Raw genomic sequence first — 21,528 nt, forward strand, 5'->3', positions numbered from 1 at the left:
ATTATTTATGAATAATGAACTTTACTGAGTGTGTAAATTCATTATTTAGAAATAATGAATTTCACCTCGCCGACTGTAAATTTATTATTTATAAATAATGAACTTCACTGAGTGTGTAAATTCACTATTTAGAAATAATGAATTTCACCTCACCGTCTGTAAATTTATTATTTATAAATAATGAACTTCATTGAGTGTGTAAATTCATTATTTAGAAATAATGAAGTTTCACCTCGCCGACTGTAAATTTATCATTTAGATATAATGAATTTAACCGTGTGTGTAAATTCATTATTTAGAAATTCATTATTTAGAAATAATGAAGTTTCATCTCGCCGAGTGTAAACTTATTACTTAGAAATAATGAACTTCACTGAGTGTGTAAATTCATTATTTAGAAATAATGAAAGTATGAATGGCTGACCCAACGTCTCTTGCCCGATCGATTTCGGAGGCTGTTTCTCGCGCTATAAGTGAGACAGTTAATGCTGCCCTTGCTCAGGTAGGTATGCAGCCTGAAATTCAGCAGTGACAGATCTAGGGGAGGCTCCCCCCCCCCCCTTATCACGCTTCAAATATCTATTGTGTAGTTCTTATTCACTCAACAATTCGGCAGCTCACACTGCAACAGGAACAACGACAACGACAACGACAACGACAACAACTACTCAAAGGCCGAGGTAACAGGTAAATTTTAAGACAAGAAATTGCTGCATGAAGAAAATGCAGAGCTTTTAAAATCGGGAAATCGAATAATGTATTTACTTGCTTAAATAATTTTTTGTAGCCTGCGAACAGGCCCACGTTGGAGCACAAACGCGCTCGGCGTAGCTGAGAGCGAGAAATCGACGGGCGAAGCCGCAAGAGGAGAAAGTCACTTCTTGGCGCCACTTTCCCGCCGATCGCTATTCCTCTTCGTCACTCGCGCGTTTGACTCAAACGTGAGCCTGCTCGCAGGTTAAATTCTTTGTGACTTTTGTGACCTTTGGACGGATAGCTGTGTGACACACTTTGTTTGGCTTGATCAAGTCACGGCTAGACATGTCTATTCCAGGCAAGTCCAAAGATCGTACACGTAGAAAGCTAAATTAATTTACGTTTAAACCACTGTTGAATAGACCTTTTTCGACTGGGCGGTTTGTTGCCCCATTTCAGACCATGTGATGATACTCTTGAGAATTCTTCCTTTCAAATTTTCAAATAGTTGCGCGTATATGAAAAAATAATTTTTAGATGAATAAAAGAACAATTCTCTAGGGAATATCACGTGGTCTGTAATGGAACAACAAACCGCCCAAGCGAAAAAGGTCTATTTCAATAGAAATCAGACCTTTCACTTAACACGCCAAGCGCTTTTTATTTTCTTCGTGCAGCAGTTTCTTTTCTTAAAATTTACCTGTTACCTCGGCCTTTGAGTAGTTGTTCCTGTTGCAATGTGAGCTGCCGAATTGTTGAGTGAATAAGAACGACATAATAGATATTTGAGGCGTGGGGTGGGGGGGGGGGGGGGAACGGGCCCCCGGGCCCATCATCCAGATCCGCCACTGCTGAATTTCAGGCTGCATACCTACCTGAGCAAGGGCAGCATTAACTGTCTCACTTATAGCGCGAGAAACAACCTCCGAAATTGACCGGGCAAGAGACGCTGGGTCAGCCATTCATACTTTCATTATTTCTAAATAATGAATTTACACACTCAGTGAAGTTCATTATTTCTAAGTAATAAATTTACACTCGGCGAGATGAAACTTCATTATTTCTAAATAGTGAATTTACACACACGGTAAATTCATTATTTCTAAATGATAAATTTACAGTCGGCGAGGTGAAACTTCATTATTTCTAAATAATGAATTTACACACTCAGAGAAGTTCATTATTTATAAATAATAAATTTACAGTCGGCGAGGTGAAATTTATTATTTCTAAATGGTGAATTTACACACTCAGTGAAGTTCATTATTTATAAATAATAAATTTACAGTCGGCGAGGTGAAATTCATTATTTCTAAATAATGAATTTACACACTCAGTAAAGTTCATTATTTATAAATAATAAATTTACACTCGGCGAGGTGAAATTCATTATTTCTAAATAATGAATTTACACACTCAGTAAAGTTCATTATTTATAAATAATAAATTTACACTCGGCGAGGTGAAATTTATTATTTCTAAATAATGAATTTACACTCCCGGCGAAGTAATTTATTTATAAATAATGGGATTTACAAACTTTATGATATGTAAATAACTATTTTAGAGATGACCTGATTTATAAATAATTGAGGTTGTTTAGTTTGTTATTTATATATAATAACTCTATGGTAAAAGATTATTTATAAATCAGGACTTACCTAAAATAATTATTTGCATATCGACGGACAAGTTCTTGTGTCTTATTTATAAACAAATTTTGTGGCATTTCCAATTATTTATAAATAAGGGGAAAGTGGCATAAATTCGGTCTAAATAATAAATTTACAAACGGCGCCCCATACAAACAGACCTAAACACACACATGGTCCACATGCAAGACATTTCGTACTCACTATCGCCTTGACCTTGATCCTCAAGACCTCAACAATAGCGATTTCATTTGAACTGAAAGTTTAAATGGCCTGAAATCAATCTATGCATCAGGTGTAATTCACTGAACTTGTAGAGTTTATTTCACATTGCTGGGTGTTAATTCTTCTGGTGTTTCATGACTTTCAGCGGCAGGTCATAAACCATGCAGCGTTATAGTCTTAAAATAATGATAATAAAAAAAGAAGGAAGGAGACTTTCGTGATTCAATTTCAAAACAATCTTCCGTAACACCGAAAACATTCACATTAAAATAACATTCACTCACCTTGATAGACTTGATACTCAAAAAAACTCCGAAAACTTCAAATTCGTTGAGACCGCTAAAACCGACGCCAGACAAAAGAAGTCACAAAAGACCGGAAATCAGGCAGATCAGTGCTGTCGTCTCCGCTCGGCCAAGACTGGGTATGGTGTATAAATAATGACCTCACAAGACTGACAAGGGGACCCCAGGGACCCAAGGGGAGGTCGAAGGCTTGAAATTGTTGAGACTACAAGCGAGAACTCTTAAATACACTTTAACTTGCAGTTCGTGGCCAAAGCTGCCCTCATCTGTGGGTTGGTAAGGCCTTGAACATTCATGTCACATTTTTTGGAGAACATTCTCCCTTCTCCCTTTTTATGCTCTGGTTCTCCCTTCTCCCTATTTTTTTGCTTCCTTTCTCCCTCCTTCCTATTTTTTTTTTGGCCGTTTCTCCCTCCTCCCTAAACCGTTCCTCTCCCCTCTATTAAAGAGACTGCGGTGATAAAGCATCTTCAAAAAACACCGATCGCTCCGGATCAATTTCTTCATGAAGTGTAGAAGGATAATGCCTTTCGAAGACATGCTCCCGTTCCCGGTTAGGTATTTCCACTTGATTTAGGGTGGCTTCACAAGAGGCACACTGTGCATGTGAAGGATTCATGTTCATCGATGCTTGGGCGGCGACATGCTTTATACATGCGCATACCCTTAAGACTCTCTCCGAGCGGCATGCAATGCGCGCGTCAGCCGATTTTTCGTAAGCTACGAATCCTACAATTTGTTGGTGTCCATCGTTTCGCTCTACAATGCTTTATGATCCGAAGCATCCATCTAAGATATTCGACATGTCTTGCCTTTAACGACAAGGTTCATCACCCCCTTTAACATCGAGGAGAACATTTGGCAGTAAATTGTCTGTTTGTTACATATTTAAGAAGTTAAACCGGCGTCGTTACGATGTTTATTTGCGAAGAACCTCGGTGGAAGGTTTGGACCATGGAGGCTCTTCAACAGAATTGTACGAGAAAATCTGTCTAGGACCGGTGAAAACAATTAAGAAGTACTCGGATAAATGAAAAAAAAAAATACTCCTGTCTACTGCAGTAAGTGACAGTGAATTGATTCATTTTCGATCGCATTACTAGCCTTGGGAAAAGACTGACGCGTCGCTTGCTGATTCATCCAATTATGTTAATGAAGCTAAGTACGAACTTATTGCTGACTCTTCACTCCATTCTTGATTTGAATGTATAAGTTTGAGTGTTTATGCCATCGTATTAAAAAAAGAAATGAAAGGAAATCATGAACAGCAAAGAGACAAAAGACAGCGTAATTTAATTTGCGTCTCAAACAGCAACGAGGGTATAGGTAAACCGTTATATATTTCTATTCCTTTATATATTTAAAATTGGTTTAAAATTGAAATTCGTTTACTATGTTTGTGTCTCTGGCGTGTTATAATTCACAAATGTGATCTACTTTAGGACAGTCTCTGCTCATAACGACCCTGTATGTGCTTTTTGTTTTGATGGTATTGTTCCGTAAACCCATCTCGGTGCAAATATTCATCTTTCTTTCGAGGAGAGCCAAACAATTTAAGTCATTAACTACTTTACTCTGTATTTGTCTCTATGATTTTGCGATGGTAAAACCTTAAAAGTAACCTCTTAAACAAGTAAATCTGAATGATTGAAATAAGTAACAGAGCTATGTGATTCTTCTCAGGAACGTATATATACTGAAGCTTGTGTTCTGGCAAATCTTGGTTTGCTTCACAGATTTCCTGCTAAACATTTATCTTTGTAATGCAATTGCTTCAATCGAAGAGAATTTCATCCCACTGAATTTGTCATTCAAGCGATTTTTCTACTTCAAAATATTAATAATTTGCTTTAAGGGGGCACTCTATGACTGTTGTTAAAACTTTGCACCGTTCTCGTGTTCAAACTGATGTTTTAATTTTAAAAGAAAGACTTGGAACAATTCAAAGCCATCGTTGCGACTGTATAAACAAGAATAATTCAAGCAAAATTAATGAAAAATGTATCTTCAGTCGATTCAGATTGATACATGAGACGAATTGTTTTAAAAACTGATAGGTCAGTACCATACTGACAAATCTAAAACTGGTTAAGCTAAGTAAGAAAAAGCTGTTTTGCATGCGTGAAGAAGATTTAATAATAATTATAGTAATAACAATAATCAAATTTATTTATCGAGGGTAACACAGAACAGTAATCACTGAAAAACCATTGGCTCCCATATAAATATTTACAGAAAAAAAGATGACGTGTTAAAAATTAATAACATAGAAAGATTCTCAAATATTCAACCTTTCTAAAATGCAAATTTACAAAGATAAACCGTCAGATCGAATTTGAAATTTTGGCATCGATTGATGGGATTGCCAAGAAACTAATCCATATTCTTGTTTTCACGTACTCTTTGCTTGGACAAAATCTTCCTCAAGAGCTAACATCGCGTTGGATACATTGCAGGTGCAAGTCCCTACTGATTGTTTTGGGACGATGGACGCACCGCATTGTACAATCCGTCCGTACCCTCATTCTTTGAGCTCAGCATAGCGTGCGTTTCTTGGAATCCTAGAATCCTAGAATCTTAGGATTGCCCTTGCTCTACATCTGTATCTCTATCTTGTTCGATTGCAGCCATATATATTTTTAATTTTCACTGTTAAAAACTTCATTCTCTCTGGACATATGTATCCTCTTTCTTGGTTAGAAAATGCATAGGCATACCTTTTTATTCCTTTCCCAAGTCCACGAATGTCCCTGTCATGGCTGTCGAGTTTACCCTTTAATAGGAACCTGTACATAAAAAGATTTAAAAACTTTTTAAAATAATTAAAGGAAAAATTGAAAGTCACATAAGTTGTTATATTTGAAATATATGGAACTGGACTCACTTTCCAGATTAATTAATGTTGTGATATTTAAAATGCCTTGAGCTGGGCTCTCAACACGCCAGTCTAAAATCATTTTGTAAATTTTGAAAACTCCTTTAAGGGAATGCCAAGAATACTACGTAAAATCTGTGTTATTCTGTGCTTTGTGTTCTTATTTGCATATTTAATTGGCTATATTCCGATCTATTGGCTGTTGAATTGACCCAATGCTTCTTTTATCATTGGCTAAATTTAGACCTGTTGGCTGTTAAAAGAAATAAGTTTTGGTTTGTCAGCATGTATCTGAAAACACAAAACTTTACGCACAGAAGATGTTATTTTGCAGATGCTTAATTTTAATATAACCCGTTCAACGGGCATAATCTCGATCAAAATCGTTTCAGAATGTTCCACATGACAATAATACATACTTCTTTCCCTTCATACTCGCTCTTTTTTTCTAATTCGCAATCTGGTGGTATTTGTGTTTCAAGTGATTAGAGCTTCTGTATCAAAGTTCCCCTGGGGCACGCAACCATAACACTGTACCACAGACATAGACACCTTGATCATCTATTGGGAAGCTGCTATATTCGAAGATTCGGGTATATACACGTAGAATGCGACCGTTTGAATCTTATAAATACACACAATGGATAATGTACCTGATGGCTAAGAGCTGTGCAATGTTGTAGGGGATGTTGTAACGATGTATTAGCGCCCCCCTAGTGAGGAAAGCGAAAACATGTTATGGTCGACGGTAACTTGAACAACTGCACCATTTTTTTCGTTAATCTTCAACATTTTTGTTTAAAGTGCTTATAAGTGTAATGTGGTTGATATCATAGTTTCGTATTAGTTTTCAGTCAAACAAGTTGCATAATTAACAATCAGGGCATGATAACCCCGTCAGTGTCCCCAGAAACGAGAGGAAGACGTCGGATTTTCCTCAATAAATGATTTTTGTTTTCCACACCAGATATTCTAGTTTAGCATCATGTTTTAAACAATTTGACCACAATTTGTGAATTTTCCCAAGCTTATTTCAAGTGATTCGAGATCTCTATGGCAACCAAGTTTTTGTCTGTTTCCAGACTCCCTCAGGCAAATTTGGAGCCAATTTTCGGTTTACACCACGTTTTCTGATTTAAAAGACATTATGTGCTTTTCTTGTACCAGTTTTTTTAAAGAAGTTCTTGAATTAATAACACTTTTCGCAAAACACGCAAAGCTGTCGTAAAGCAAATGGTGTATTTTTTTACGTGGGATGTCTCGTAGCAAGTCGTGATCAATCGGTTTTTACGTGCCATGTGAACTTCTCACTAACATGTGGGCCGAAATAAAAACAGGGGTAAATCCTGATTCGTGTGTCTACGTGATCAGAAGGATAAAGTACAGCTATATATATATATATATATATATATATATATATATAAAGTTAAGATGCTTCGAGCCAACAGGAATGCCACGCGCCAGAAGGATCCAAAAGGATTCGTAGTCCAAACCTCGAGTAATGAAATTTGTAGGCAATTGTGGAAAACGAGGACGGACAACTTCGAGCGAAAAAAAAATATATATACAGTAAAAAATCTAAGAAATCTAAAAAAAGGTTTAAAAATTTAATAAAAATAAACGTTTCGGTCAAAGACCTTCATCAGTTGCAGTGCAAGTGAATAATAAATTACAGGAAGATACAAGTGGCTATCAGTTGGCTTTGAATAAACGTCTGTCTGGATGAAACCCCCGATGAGATGTAAAGTTAAATCTAGCACGTGAAGCTCGCGTTCAGAAAAAACTAATTCAAATTTAATGGTAGGATATAGGGAATTTATAAAGTCAGTAAACTCAGGAAGATACAAGTGGCTATCAGTTGGCTTTGAATAAACGTCTGTCTGGATGAAACCCCCGATGAGATGTAAAGTTAAATCTAGCACGTGAAGCTCGCGTTCAGAAAAAACTAATTCAAATTTAATGGTAGGATATAGGGAATTTATAAAGTCAGTAAACTCAGTTTTTAAGGAAAACTTTTTCCTACAAATTCATGGCACAGCCATGGGCCCAAAGAACGCCTGTAGTTACGCGGATCTTGCCATGGGGGAAATAGATTATCAAGCTAAATTTTCTGGCCCCATAAAGCCGACTTTATGGTGGCGATACCGTGACGATGTTTTTGATCTCTGGCAACAAGGCCTTCCTGCACTGCATGAGTTTACTGACTTTATAAATTCCCTATATCCTACCATTAAATTTGAATTAGTTTTTTCTGAACGCGAGCTTCACGTGCTAGATTTAACTTTACATCTCATCGGGGGTTTCATTCAGACAGACGTTTATTCAAAGCCAACTGATAGCCACTTGTATCTTCCACCATCAAGTGCTCACCCCAAACACGTTTTCAAGGCTATCCCTTATGGCACAGCAACTAGGTTACAGAGAAACTGCTCTGAACAAGTATTTCTTGCCGAGAGAACAACTGAATACAAGGGTTATCTAGTCAATCAGGGTTATCCCACAAAACTAGTGGAAGATCAATTTTCTAAAGCCTTAACTACATCTAGAACTGACTTACTTAGAACTCGTGCCAAAGCTGAGAAGAAATTGTTTCCATTTGTAACAACATTTAATCCAAATTTACCTGATGTTGGTCGCATCATCAGAAAACACCTAGGTATTTTGGAATCCAACCCCAAATTAAAAGAATTTTTCCGCCAAATTCCATCATAGCCTCTTTTCGAAGATCAAAAAACCTTAAGGAGTTGTTAGCGCCATCTCGTTATGGCTCTAACACTAAGATTGAAGAGGTTGTTGAGGTTAAGGGTTGTTTTAAATGCAAAAGAACAAGATGTGATCTCTGTCGCAACTACTTTGTTGAATCAAATTCTTTCCAAAGTTTTCAAACAGGCAAGAGCTATAAGATACGATTGAAACTTTCCTGTGATTCAAAAAATATCATTTATTTGGCTTCGTGTAAGAAATGTAACTAACAATACATTGGCTCTACAACAACAGATTTTAGAGTTAGATTTCGCAACCACAAGTCTGCTATGCTGACCAAGAAAAAGACTTGTGAGGTAGCGGTGCATTTCAACAGAACACCGCACGACTTAAACGACTTTTCTTTCCAGTATATTGATCAAGTGCAGATAAATGCGAACAATACAAGTAACATCGAAAAGCTTTTAATCACTAAAGAGGCATATTGGAGTGCACAGTTGTTCTCTCTGGCACCTTTTGGCTTGAACAAACGTCAGGAATTCCACTCGAAAAAAAGAATAAACTACAATTAGCGCAAAAATAACTTGCAAATTCGGCGGTTATCTTAGTTCAGGTGTTCAAAGGCCCTGACCTTGGATCTTGTTAGCTTTGTTAGCGCTAGGTTTTCTCAGGGGCCCCCATCGGGGAATTTATTACATTATTGTTGTTTAAGGGCCCTGTTCAGGGCGCCTGTTGTGCCTTGCCGCGGCATAGTTTCAAGGGCTTTGTTTGGGGATTTTGGGACCGCCTTTTTTGAACATTGAATATTTTGCACGCGGGTCCCTTCACACTTTCGGCTGACTCGACGAATCACGTTACTTTTTTGATATTAATCTTATTTGTATTATATTCGATTATTTATTCTTATTTGGTTTGTGTCTTTTGAGTTTTGTACCGCATTGTCATAGTATCTCGCTTAGTAATCACCGATTGTTTATCATTGGTTAATTTTTTCGTTTTCATGTGTTACCACGCCCTGTTATGTAATCATCTTTGTAATATGATGTCATTTTTTATACTGTAAACTTATTTAAGGTTATTGTAATTTATTATTCACTTGCACTGCAACTGATGAAGGTCTTTGACCGAAACGTTTATTTTTATTAAATTTTTAAACCTTTTTTTAGATTTCTTAGATTTTTTACTGTATATATATATTTTTTTCGCTCGAAGTTGTCCGTCCTCGTTTTCCACAATTGCCTATATATATATATATATATATATATATATATATATATATATATATAGACTAACATGAAAATTGTTAACTACCTGGACGTCACCTTCGATCTTACAAAAGGTACCTACTGCCCCTACAGAAAGCCTAACGACGAGCCGCAGTACATCAACACAAAGTCTAACCACCCACCTAACATAATAAAGCAACTTCCAGCATCCATCAATCGCCGTATTTCCGCCAACTCATGCAACGAACACGAATTCAACAAGGCCAAACCAATCTACGAAACTGCTTTGAAAGCCAGCGGATACTCTGAAACACTAATTTACAACGAAGACAATCAACCAACACGCCCCCGACGCAACAGACAAAGAAACATTATATGGTACAACCCTCCATTTAGTAAAAACGTAAAGACAAACATCGGTAGAACATTCCTGAAGCTCATATCTAAGCACTTTCCGAACCAACATAAATACCACAGCCTCTTCAACAAAAACAACGTCAAAGTCAGCTACAGTTGCATGGACAACATGAAAACAGTAATCAACAAACACAACATGAAAATAACAAACGCCGACAACAACGCCAACGCAATCACCGGAGAGCAATGCAACTGCCGCAAAAAAGACCAATGCCCGCTAGACAACAAATGCCTGACTTCCAGTGTAATCTACAACGCACAAGTTACAACTAACAACACAACCAAGAACTACATTGGACTGACAGAAGGAACATTCAAACAGAGATTCTCGCAGCACAAATCCACATTTAAGCACAGAAAACACATCAACAGCACCGAGCTTTCTAAATACATCTGGCAACTACACGACAAAAAACAAGACTTCAACATCAAATGGTCAATTATTAGCCGTGCAAGACCCTACAACAACATTTCCAAACGATGCGACCTCTGCCTCACAGAAAAACTAATGATTATCAAACATAGCAACGACAATCTACTAAACAAAAGATCAGAACTTATTTCTAAATGCCGGCACGAGAACAAATTCTACTTGAAGAACGCTTGACACTTTCTTTATATTGTACTGCACCCACGCAGTTTATACTCGTCCCCGTAATTTCTGTCTTCACACCTATTGTTTTCCAGTATAACTATCACTTATTGTAATGCAACTAGTCCAGCAATTAGCCTATTGTTTAATACCGTGTATATATATCTAGTTGATAGGAATGCTTATCATTAAATACTGTCTGATGAGTGCGTAAGCACGAAACTCGGAGTAACAGCAAATCTTGCCTCTTCGTTATTACTCATATATATATATATATATATATATGTCTGAATTTATGAAAACCGTGTCAAATTTGGGGCAAAACTTTCGCGCCTGCCTGCCGGCGATAGCCGGCAGGGAGGCCTTTGCTGTGCTTGAAAAGCCAGGGGGGTTTCCGTCAAGGAGGGTGGGGGAAGATAGCCCTGGGACCTGGCTACCCGCTGATACCAAGCGGGGCTGCCAGGAGCTAACCCCAGGGGGGTGGGGTGGGTCACAGAGAGAGGCACATCCCTCAGTTAAAACTGCTCATTTTCTTTGCAGGACAGCCTTGGCCGGCAATGCCCTGCAGTCTTAGGGACAAGCAAGGTGGGTGAGTAGGCTGTGTGTTGACAGAGTGCCTGTGGTTGATCGAGTGAAAAAGCCTGTGTATTTTCTTGGAAAAGTGTCAGGGTGGTTGTGTTGAAATTAGCACGGTTTTCATAAATCCAGACATATATATATATATATATATATATATATATATATATATATATATATATATATATATATATATATATAAACGTTTGATAAAGCAAGGACGGACAACTTCTGACGGTAAAAAAAGTTAAAAAGTTAAAAATTTAATAGAAAAACGTTTCGGTCTTAGACCTTCATCAGTAACTGATGAAGGTCTAAGACCGAAACGTTTTTCTATTAAATTTTTAACTTTTTAACTTTTTTTACCGTCAGAAGTTGTCCGTCCTTGCTTTATCAAACGTTTTTAAATTCATTTTTGCGGTGAGGCTTGGACTGTGAATCTTCATTGATCCTCCTGACGCAGTGGCATTCTTTGTTGGCTTGAGGCATTTTATAACCGTTTATATATATATAGGCAGAATAATTATATATATATAGGCAGATATTTATGCTAAACCTACAGATAGTCACCTTTATTTACCTTTTTCAAGTTCTCATCCGGCACATTGTAAAAGGGCTATTCCCTATGGGGTTGCTCTACGAATTAGACGTAATTGTTCCTCTGACGATTTTCTTAACAAGAGGTGTGCTGAATACAAAGGGTATCTTAATTCCCAGGGCTATAATGCAGCTTTAGTAGACAAACAATTCGACAAAGCGCTTAGTATTGAGAGATCAGAATTGCTTAAGAAAAAAAGAGAGTTTTCCCGTTAGTTCTTGACTACAATCCTATCCTGCCTGATATTCAGAGAGTTATCAAGAAACATGCTCATCTTCTGAGATCGTCGCCCGAATTACTTGAAATTTTTCCATCTAAATCGATTTTTCCAGCATATCGCCGTACCAAAAATCTCAAAGATATTTTAGCACCATCTAAATTTCGTGGCGACAACGGGGCAAACCAGGCAGAGAACGAAATGGGAGGGTGCTACAAATGTTGTACTCGTTGTGATCTTTGCAAAAATTTTTTAATTCAAGATTCCAAATTTAAAAGCTTTTCCACAGGCCGAGTCTACAAGATAAAGCAAAAATTGTCTTGCTCTTCCAAAAACGTTGTTTACTTGGCCTCGTGCAATAAATGCAAATTGCAGTATGTAGGTTCCACCACAACAGAATTTAAAGTACGTTTTCGCAATCACAAATCATCCATGCTCACCACCAAAAAGACGTGTGAGCTTGCAGTCCATTTTAATTGTACTAGGCACGAAATTTCCGAAATTAATTTTATCGTCATCGAACAAATTACTAGCCAGGGGGTTGCTGCGTATATTGATAAGTTGTTATTGACCAGAGAGGCCTATTGGACCTCCCAGCTATTTACACTCAGCCCTCATGGTCTTAATAAAAGACGGGAATTTAGATCCAAAAATCGCGTCCGTTACAATACATAATTAGACTGACTATTATACACTTATACACTTAGTAATTAAGGCGCTCGCAGATACATTGTTGTAATCTCATCACTTGCGCGTTCTTGTAAGTTGCCATTAGCTTGTTACAATACATAATTAGACTGACTATTATACACTTATACACTTAGTAATTAAGGCGCTCGCAGATACATTGTTGTAATCTTATCATCCGGCGCGTTCTTGTAAGTTGACATCAGCTTGTTATGTAATCTATTATTTCAGGTGTTATAGCATTATGTAATTATATTTACATTTTTCTGATCTTATATATATACATGCAAATCTGTAAACTTACTAGGATTTTTAACGTTTTATTTTTTAACTTGTAAATATTGTTCCAATCTGAAGAAGGCCGAAGGCCGAAACGTCACATTAAAAGCCGGAACAGTTAGAAGTTGCTTCATGACGCCTCATCTTACACTTAACTATATATATATATATATATATATATATATATATATATATATATATATATATATATATATATATAAACTATCCATATATACACGGAAAAGACAAAAGATTATAGGAAAGTATTATGTTTATCATAAATAGTAGGTAGGCAGTCTATTCGATATGTTTAGTTTCTTACATTCGCGACAAAAAAATCGTCTCTAATCCATCAATTCAATTTGATAACTTTTTCAAAATCCTAACAAATGCCGAATTATCTAAATTCAACTTGTTTCGCGGAAAAGTAAGTAGACTTGCTTGTCATAATGAGGACATTTTTTTTTCGGTGTGAAGCAATATATGTTTTTATCTCAAAAAAACAATTATTTCTAAAATCTGTCAAAACCATTTTTTGCTAGACTGTAAATAGAAATGTTTTTTTTTTATGCATAGAATTTTGGAATAAATAATATTTCAGGACAGTTCTAAAGAAGTGTTTCAACGATGAAAAGAAAAGAAAAATTATAGAAATGATCTTTTTTTATGATTCGGGTCCCCCGAACGTGTTTGTCATTGATTAAATTAACATATTTTTTTCTAAACACAGTACTATCGCTTTAATTACTCGAATTTTGCTTCAGGCGAAACTGAGTCATATCAAAGTCTACGTACGCAAAGACAATATAATCAGAATCAGGAGCCATAATCGGGGACGGAGACCGTAAGCGCGCGCAATTTCTAGTATTGGGCTGTCCCTATGATACGGGACAAATTTTCTAATTTTTAGAACAAATTGCGCAATCGTGTGCTGCACACGCGCGTACATGCTACAAGGATTTTTGCAGATGTAGCGCGGGGAAATGGCATCCAAAATTCCCGAAATGTTTGATGCTTTTGGCCCATAACTCAATACGTTCATGTCTGTTGGAATTTTACTTCTGTATTTTCGTCGTAAGCTGCTACAGCTTAATTGAAGTAAGACAGTGTCGAGTTTAGTTAGGTTACTTTTTATGTCACTGACCAAGTTGTGTTCCGCTGCTTCTTTTACAAGAGCTTCACATTACTTCACTCTACGTACGTTTCACATATGTTGAAGATTAACAGCTTTTCCATAACACAGCAAAAAACTAGTTGGATATATTTGGATATAGCAGCGTTTCAGGACTTCAAAGTTCCCCTCCTCTTGCCACACGATTGCGAGGATTTCGCCGAAGTCAGGCGCGACCGAAAAGTAAAAAAAAAAAAAAATAAAAATAATTGCAAGTTTCAGTTTCGCGAACATTTCGCCTGGATTGTAAGAAACGCTCGATGTTTCATCAAGGCCCAATAAGTGACCATTGTTTTATGTCTGTAGATGCTGCTCAGCTCTGTTGGTGCAAAAATCCAATAAATCTGTCCTCGATGAATAAGAGCATCCGACGATGCGTATTTTGTACAATCAGTAAAACATGACAAATTGGACTTCCGCACTTTCGTGTGAAAACGTACATCGAACTCATATAATACCTCTAGCGTTTGAATGTTTAAGGTTGATAAATGTTTGAGAGCATATTAAAAGCTTAGCTGAAAATATGTGAATACAGCAGAAATAATCAGCAAAGTTACGATGACGCTTTCTTTAATCAACTCGAACAACAATTTCGATTTTGTTGGTTGAGTTATCAAAACTGCGACCTTGCAATTGCCTACTTCCTTTTCGCAGTGTAAAATTTCACTACGTTAAAGAAAAACATATGATGCTAGTAGCCCTTTGGCGTTGGTGAAAATTGTTGCAGCATCTCAGCACAAAAAACAATGAAAGAAATCGTTGTCAAGATTTTTTTGACAATTGAAAACATTAACTCGGACTCGAAGGTGCACGCGCTGCACTCTGCAAATGAGCTACTTAAAGTTCGTGTCAGACTTTCCTTTCAAAAACTTTTGCAAACTCGCAAAACAAAGACCAATTTCCGATTTGTTTGTTCCTTTAGCTTTTAGTTTACATAAACGTTCTTTTGACACGAAATTTGTATCACCTTGGAGAGATTTTGATGATCTTTCATCTTTTTCTGTTTCCCCTTCTAAATAAATATGACAAAAATCATAATAAGCGCTTTCCTCTGTTTTGGAGTATTTTTCGGTCTCTAGGACAATAATGAAATACTTTATTATATACAGGAATCCTGTGAAATGAAAAAGTATGGATTATCATAGTATAACTGACTTTATTAATATGCCACGTTCGATGTATCAATATTTTAACATGGATCCGAGACTTTCTTGACAAGATTGCGTTCTTTTTAAGTTTCTTTTGGTCCTTCAATTTCCAAAAGAGACTTGGATTCAAAGAAAACACCACCAAAATTAAAATAGAAATCTCCCCTGAAAGCATCGGAACAATGTTAGAATATGAATATGTCGAACGTGTTTGGCTTACGTATTGCGTGAAGTATTCATTTTACTCGTGACCATAAATATCATGTAATTTCCTGGATAGTACCTTTAAAAAACGTTCAGATCCTGCCCGACGATCTGTTCTTTTACACCAGTTACTGTAGCCAACGATCAGGTGGAAAAAGTGATCTTTACCATCGGAGTTCTAATACTTGCTGCTATTTTGTTTGCTTCTGACGCCAAGGATACCATTGAGTGGTTAGCGACCTATGGTGTTGCCATGTTGTCACGTGGGGCATTACGTAGTTTAACTATATTGTTAGCTCCGCTAGAGGGCAAGGTAGATGAACCAAAACCCCGCGCTGTGATTGGCCTCCCGAGCGAGTTGAGTCTTGCCCCTACTGGAGTGATTGCTTGCAGTGTCACGCACATGCAAAAAACCTTCATCACTCACACTTTTTTGGTGAAGATGGCTGGGAAATGGCCACGTTCTCTTTTTTGCCCAGTTACTTCATCCCGGTCTAAAAGGACCAAAATGAGGCACTTAGCCAATATCCCACTTTATTACCCACTAATTTACTTCAGAGGGTCAATAATTGATATTAACCAATGCAATTGCTCCATTTCCAGTCCAATATTCTTTAGGTATTGGACCAGGCGAGACGTGCAAAACCATCCATATGAAGATATATTTTACCTACAGACACGTTCGTTTCCATGCTGTTTTTCACAAGGATTCTCTCTGAAACAGAGGCAAAAGGTAACTCGGAACCAAAGGTCCATCGATCTTCTGTTGCAGTTCAGTAATGGCTGTGAAGATTAATCTGTTCTTGTCGCTGGTTATCTTGGGGATCACTGCGCATGCTCAGTTGTCCGGACACCCACAAGGTAAGAAAAGTGTAGCAGACCATCGAGAACAAATTTGTGCTAATTTACTAGGAGAACTCATGTTTCTTGTTTCTTGTTTTTTTTGTTTTTGTTTTGGTCTCTGTACTTTATGTTGTTTTTTCCCCTCCGTGTAGTGTAGCCGAAAAGCTTTAGCAGTGTAATGTAACTCAGGGTTAAAAATGTGAAACAGACTATCGATAATAAATTTGTTTTGGTATACTAGTCAAACTATACTACTCTGAGTTAAGATCGGAGAAAGTAAACTAGATACGTTACGTGTTAGGAATAGAAGAGCAAGTGGTCAATACTTTAATGATGACCAGTGAAATCCCACGGAAGGTCTGAAATGTTTTATGCCCTTATTTCAATGGATAAAAGCGTTGCAAAAATTATTCTTAGCTCGTAAGTTTTTTTTAGGTAAGGTACTTCACTGGGATTGCCCAGTGAATAAGCCAGACTACACTTGCGTGGCTGCTAAAAAATGTCCATCAACCTTCCCGACTAACATGTATCCACTTGATACAGAGTTATGCTGCCGCAAGTAAAAATTTATATCACAATGTACCGTGACCTCACGAACCAAAAGTCGTTTGCCTCCTTTTCAGCCTATTTTTCAAATCAGTTTTCTTTTCCCTTGGACGATTCTGCTTTACGTTTGATTACGAAGCTCAATAACTTTTATAGAATTTAGTATTTTTGGTTAATCACTTGTTTATCATTTTATAGCCACGGTGTTAGTCTTGTGGTTCTAGGGCCCGACTGCCCCCACAGTGAGTCAAGCTGCGAACACTGATGTTCCATCGATGTTCATGTTTGGGTCTGTCTGCTGGCCTTAGTCTGTACCTCCGGATCCCTCAAAGATCCTGATTAGGTTTCCTGTTCTATAAACTTTAGTGTCTATTGGTTGTTTCAAGAGCTTTATAGTTCACTTCTGAAAGTGAAAGTGTTTGGGTTAGGATTCTAAAAAAGATCTTTAACCCTCCAAGGTCAGTTCGTCTCGTGTGTCCCACATATAACTACCGATAAGCTATTTAAGTTCGGGTGCAGTTTTAAGTCAATTAGTCGAGTGGTAGAAGCAGCAGTAGATGTTGGACGAAGATTGTGCAACTCGGCAGTGGTCCGAGGAAAAAAAAAAAAAAAAGGTCCTAGAGTCTCGGTACCTCGTCCGGGGGCTGATCCAGGATTTTCTTAGGAGGGGTGCACCACTAAGGAATGGCGTTACTGATTGGTGGGGTAAACAAATTCTCAAAGCGAATGCGAAGAAGAAGGCTTCACCTCAGGAGGGGAGGGGGGAGGGAAAATACTCATCCTCTGCACCCTCCCCCTAGATCCGTCCCTGTCCTCGTTTTGACATTAGTGGGATTTCCAAAATTTGTTTTGAGAGTGAGACGGGGAAAACTCTTTCCTACACACTTTGATGTAAAAACCCACAAACTTTAAAGCCCGCTTTTCAATACGACAGATGCATAAGCAGAAACATAAGTATAATGGTAGTGAGAATTTGTATAGTGTGATCGTCCGGGTGAACTGTTGTCACCAACGGACGATCACACTATACGAACTACTGATACTCCTGGGTTCAAACCATTTACTGTGGTAGTGAGAATGCCCACAAGACAAAAATAAGCACAAGCACTCAGTTGTGAGCACGCGCATAACACAAGAACAAGCAAAAGTATAAGCACAAGCAGAACAAAAATGTTTGTTCTTCTTGTGCTCGTGCTTGTGGTTATGTCAAGTGTGTGCATAAGCAAAAGCATAAACATCCTCTGTCATCCTGTTTCACTGTATCAAGGAGTTATGAAACCGAATATAAGGGAACTATCCATTTATCGATTTTTCAAAGTTAAACTTAACAACGGAAAGTGCTAGTATTTTGGGCGACCTCGATATCGTTACGCTTATGTCGTAATGAAAACCAGGCTCAACGCGGAAGAGGCTAAATAACTGTGATTTCAATACGCGATCTTTCTGGACAATGGTGTTCCGACTAGAGATACTCATCGTAGTATGTTACTTATTTTGTAGATAATCGCAATGAAAGCTGGTGATGGTGGATGGCTAGCCCGCCCAGGGTTGGACGACTGTGAATAAAGCGATGTCAAATCTACAACATCTCATGATTCTATTATCCGTTAGACAAGTCTTATATTTAGTGTTAATGTATTGTTATTAAACTATTTTTTTTTTAAATTCGAGCGACTAAATGCGGCCCAAACAGTAAAATAAAAGTCAGAGAAGCATAAACTGTTATAATGTATTACGTGTCCTTGTCTTTCACAAAGAAAAAAAAAACGCCCCAGATATCTGAACATAATGTTTTTCGGTCTGTATAGGAAAACCTTCTCCCCAGTTCAGAAAGACAAGAGTGATATTCCTTTGATGATTTGAGACATCTTTATCGCGAATGGAATGATTGACCTCATTCTACATTTTCTTTATGGTTTCTTTCCCTTTACCTTCGAAAAATGTTGTTACATTACAGTGCATATACATGGACCGAACCGAGAGCCATGCTATGTCTGTGTCCTGTAATCTAATAACTCTGGCTACCGAAGGTTAGCCAGAGTCTAAAGATGTAGGCCGTTCTGTCTTGAATGCCAAATCGGGGTTATAGTGCCAGGCGTTCCTAGCGGAGAGCGAAGAAACTGGGGATTAAAATTGCGACAGCTTGCCGACGGAACGCTGAGTTTTGTTAAAATTTCAAAAATAATCATGTCTTTAGGAATCATCTTGCATCCACAGATACCACGCATTTTCGGAACGGGTCAGTCCACGAATTCTATAGATTGAAGGCTAGCCAAATTAGCAAACTTTACTCTAGTTTTCACGAGGTAACAAATGAACCATATATGAGTTCAACTACGAAAACACCGACCAAACTTTGGCTACTGACTTAACTATGACGTTGAGGCAAGCACCTCAGTTGCTGAAAATAAAAAAAACACTCAAACAAACAAACAAAAAACAAAAGGAACAAAACAACAGTAACAACAACAATAAAAACAACAGCATTCAACTAAAAATACATATGCCGTTTAAATCTTTCATAGATGACCAAACAGTTCTTCGATATCAAAATTACTATCATTTACACCTTTCACGAGGTCGATAGAGGAGTTTTTTTCTTCTCCCACACATCAACTTTGAAGACTTTTCCTTAGGATCAGAAATTATATTGCCGCACTTGGGCAGAAGGGTGTCAAGTGCCCTTTAAGGCACTGCTCCTCCACTCCTCCCCTCCTCCCCTCCTCCCCGGCAAAAATTTTTTTTTTTAAATAAACAAAATTGTTTTAGTTGTTAATATCATTAAAATTCAGGAAAACACGCATTTAGGATGCTTAAATGTGTGAAACCTCGATGGTTGTGGTCACGTGGTTCGTGACGTCATAATCTTCACAAAAAGAATATGCAAATGGCTAAGACAACCATTGAATCTTCTTTGACTTAAGACGTTTCAACTGTTTATGTCTTGTATGGAGTAATAGAATGGAAAAAGTTGCGCATGTTGTAGGGATGGCTTATCAAGTCCCACAGAAAAGTAGAATAACATTTAATTTCTTTGCAAGACACATTCGTCCAATAAACCTTTTTTTGACTGACCTGTCCCCAGTCGTTTTCATACAGAGCGTGGCCTGGCGCAAGGTAATAATAAATCTTCATAATAAGCGGTAAACAGAAATTGCGACACGGCATGGAGCAATTTTGGTTTCCCATTATTTAATTTAAGGCATTAATTTTTGCATATGATGGTTAACTAAGTATAATTGAACACCAAAATATTATTCATATACGAAGGATACTGTTAGTTCTTGCTCGAAATGAATTCTTCATATATTTAATTTAACGACAGTCCTTTGAATTTAACGACCCATAAGCTGTTTCTCAATGTGTATTCCTCAAATAGTACTGCAAGTTCCTGCAAGGAAGAATTATTCGTTTTACGAAAGCGAGTGAAATCTTCGCAGTAATATTTCAACTGTCAACGGTCCAATGCAAATGAGACTGAAATCTTTTCCCTTGCCCAAAGCAGGAGTAAGCTTTTGTATTTTGATCAATCGAGTTTTACGTGTTATCTGTTCTTTTCACTAAGATGTGGGCCGAAAAAAAACACCTGGGTAAATCCTGATTCGTTCGCATGATCAGAAAGAATCTAAAAGTGTTAAAAGTACAGCTACATACATAAAAACTAGTCATATAAATGTACGGAAAAGAGAAAAGATTGTAGGAAAAAAAATTGTGTTAATTATAATTAGAAGGTAGGCGGTGAATTCGATATATCAACGTTCGCGACAAAAATCATCTCTAATCCATCGATTTACTTTGTTGACAGCTTTTTCAAAATCTCTAACAAATGCCGAATTATCATAATTCGAGAGTGAAGAATGATTATCGCAGTTAATTTTCCAATTTAAGCAATTGGAAAGAAGAAGCCTGAAAAAATCAGGGCTTCAACGAACCCGTGACCTCCGCGATACCGGTGCGATGCTCTACCAACTGAGCTATGAAGCCACACATTGGGAGCGAGGTCAATTAATTGAGTTCATATCTTCCCGTGAGGAGTGAAATGATGTGAAGTTTATATGAAATAATTCATATATGAACTGCGGTTGTAGATGAGAGTGAAGAATGATCATCGCAGTTAATTTTCCAATTTAAGCAATTGGAAAGAAGAAGCCTGAAAAAAAAAAAAAAAAAAAAAAAAAAAAACGACTCGTTTCGCGGAAAAGTAAGTAGACTTGCTTGTTATAATGAGGGCATATATATATTTTTTTTATCTAAGAAAAAATAGAGTTATCTAAAGTCTGTCAAAACGATTTTTCGCCAAACTGTCAAAAGTTAAGAAATGTATTTTATACATAAAAGTTTGGCGTAAATAATATTTCAAAACAGTTTTAAATAAGTTTTTTAACGAAAAATAGATTAGAGAAATTATAGAAATAAATGATCATTATTCGAGTCTCCCAAACGTGTTTGTTATCGATTTAATGTATGTTCGTTATGAAACAGTACCATCGCTTTAATTACATGAATTTTGCTTCAGGCGAAGCTGAGTCATATCAAAGGGGTCATCTATTCAGACTAATGAAACATAA

The 21,528-nt window shown here is 37.2% G+C and overlaps 1 long non-coding RNA gene across 1 annotated transcript in view; it reads right to left on the reverse strand.

The window, feature by feature from the left end:
* The window catches only part of LOC110061399 (uncharacterized), a 54,487-nt gene that overhangs the window by 31,541 nt on the left and 1,418 nt on the right, over positions 1-21,528 (reverse strand). The window contains exons 2-3 of the long non-coding RNA XR_016207395.1: positions 6,407-6,466; positions 5,596-5,664 (exon numbers count right to left, since the gene is read on the reverse strand). This is a non-coding gene — a long non-coding RNA (uncharacterized LOC110061399). The remainder of the gene's footprint in view (positions 1-5,595; positions 5,665-6,406; positions 6,467-21,528) is intronic.

Source organism: Orbicella faveolata, unplaced genomic scaffold (assembly GCF_042242905.1).
Source record: "Orbicella faveolata isolate gen_17 unplaced genomic scaffold, um_ofav_v1 contig_2, whole genome shotgun sequence".
Taxonomy (NCBI): Eukaryota; Metazoa; Cnidaria; class Anthozoa; order Scleractinia; family Merulinidae; genus Orbicella; species Orbicella faveolata.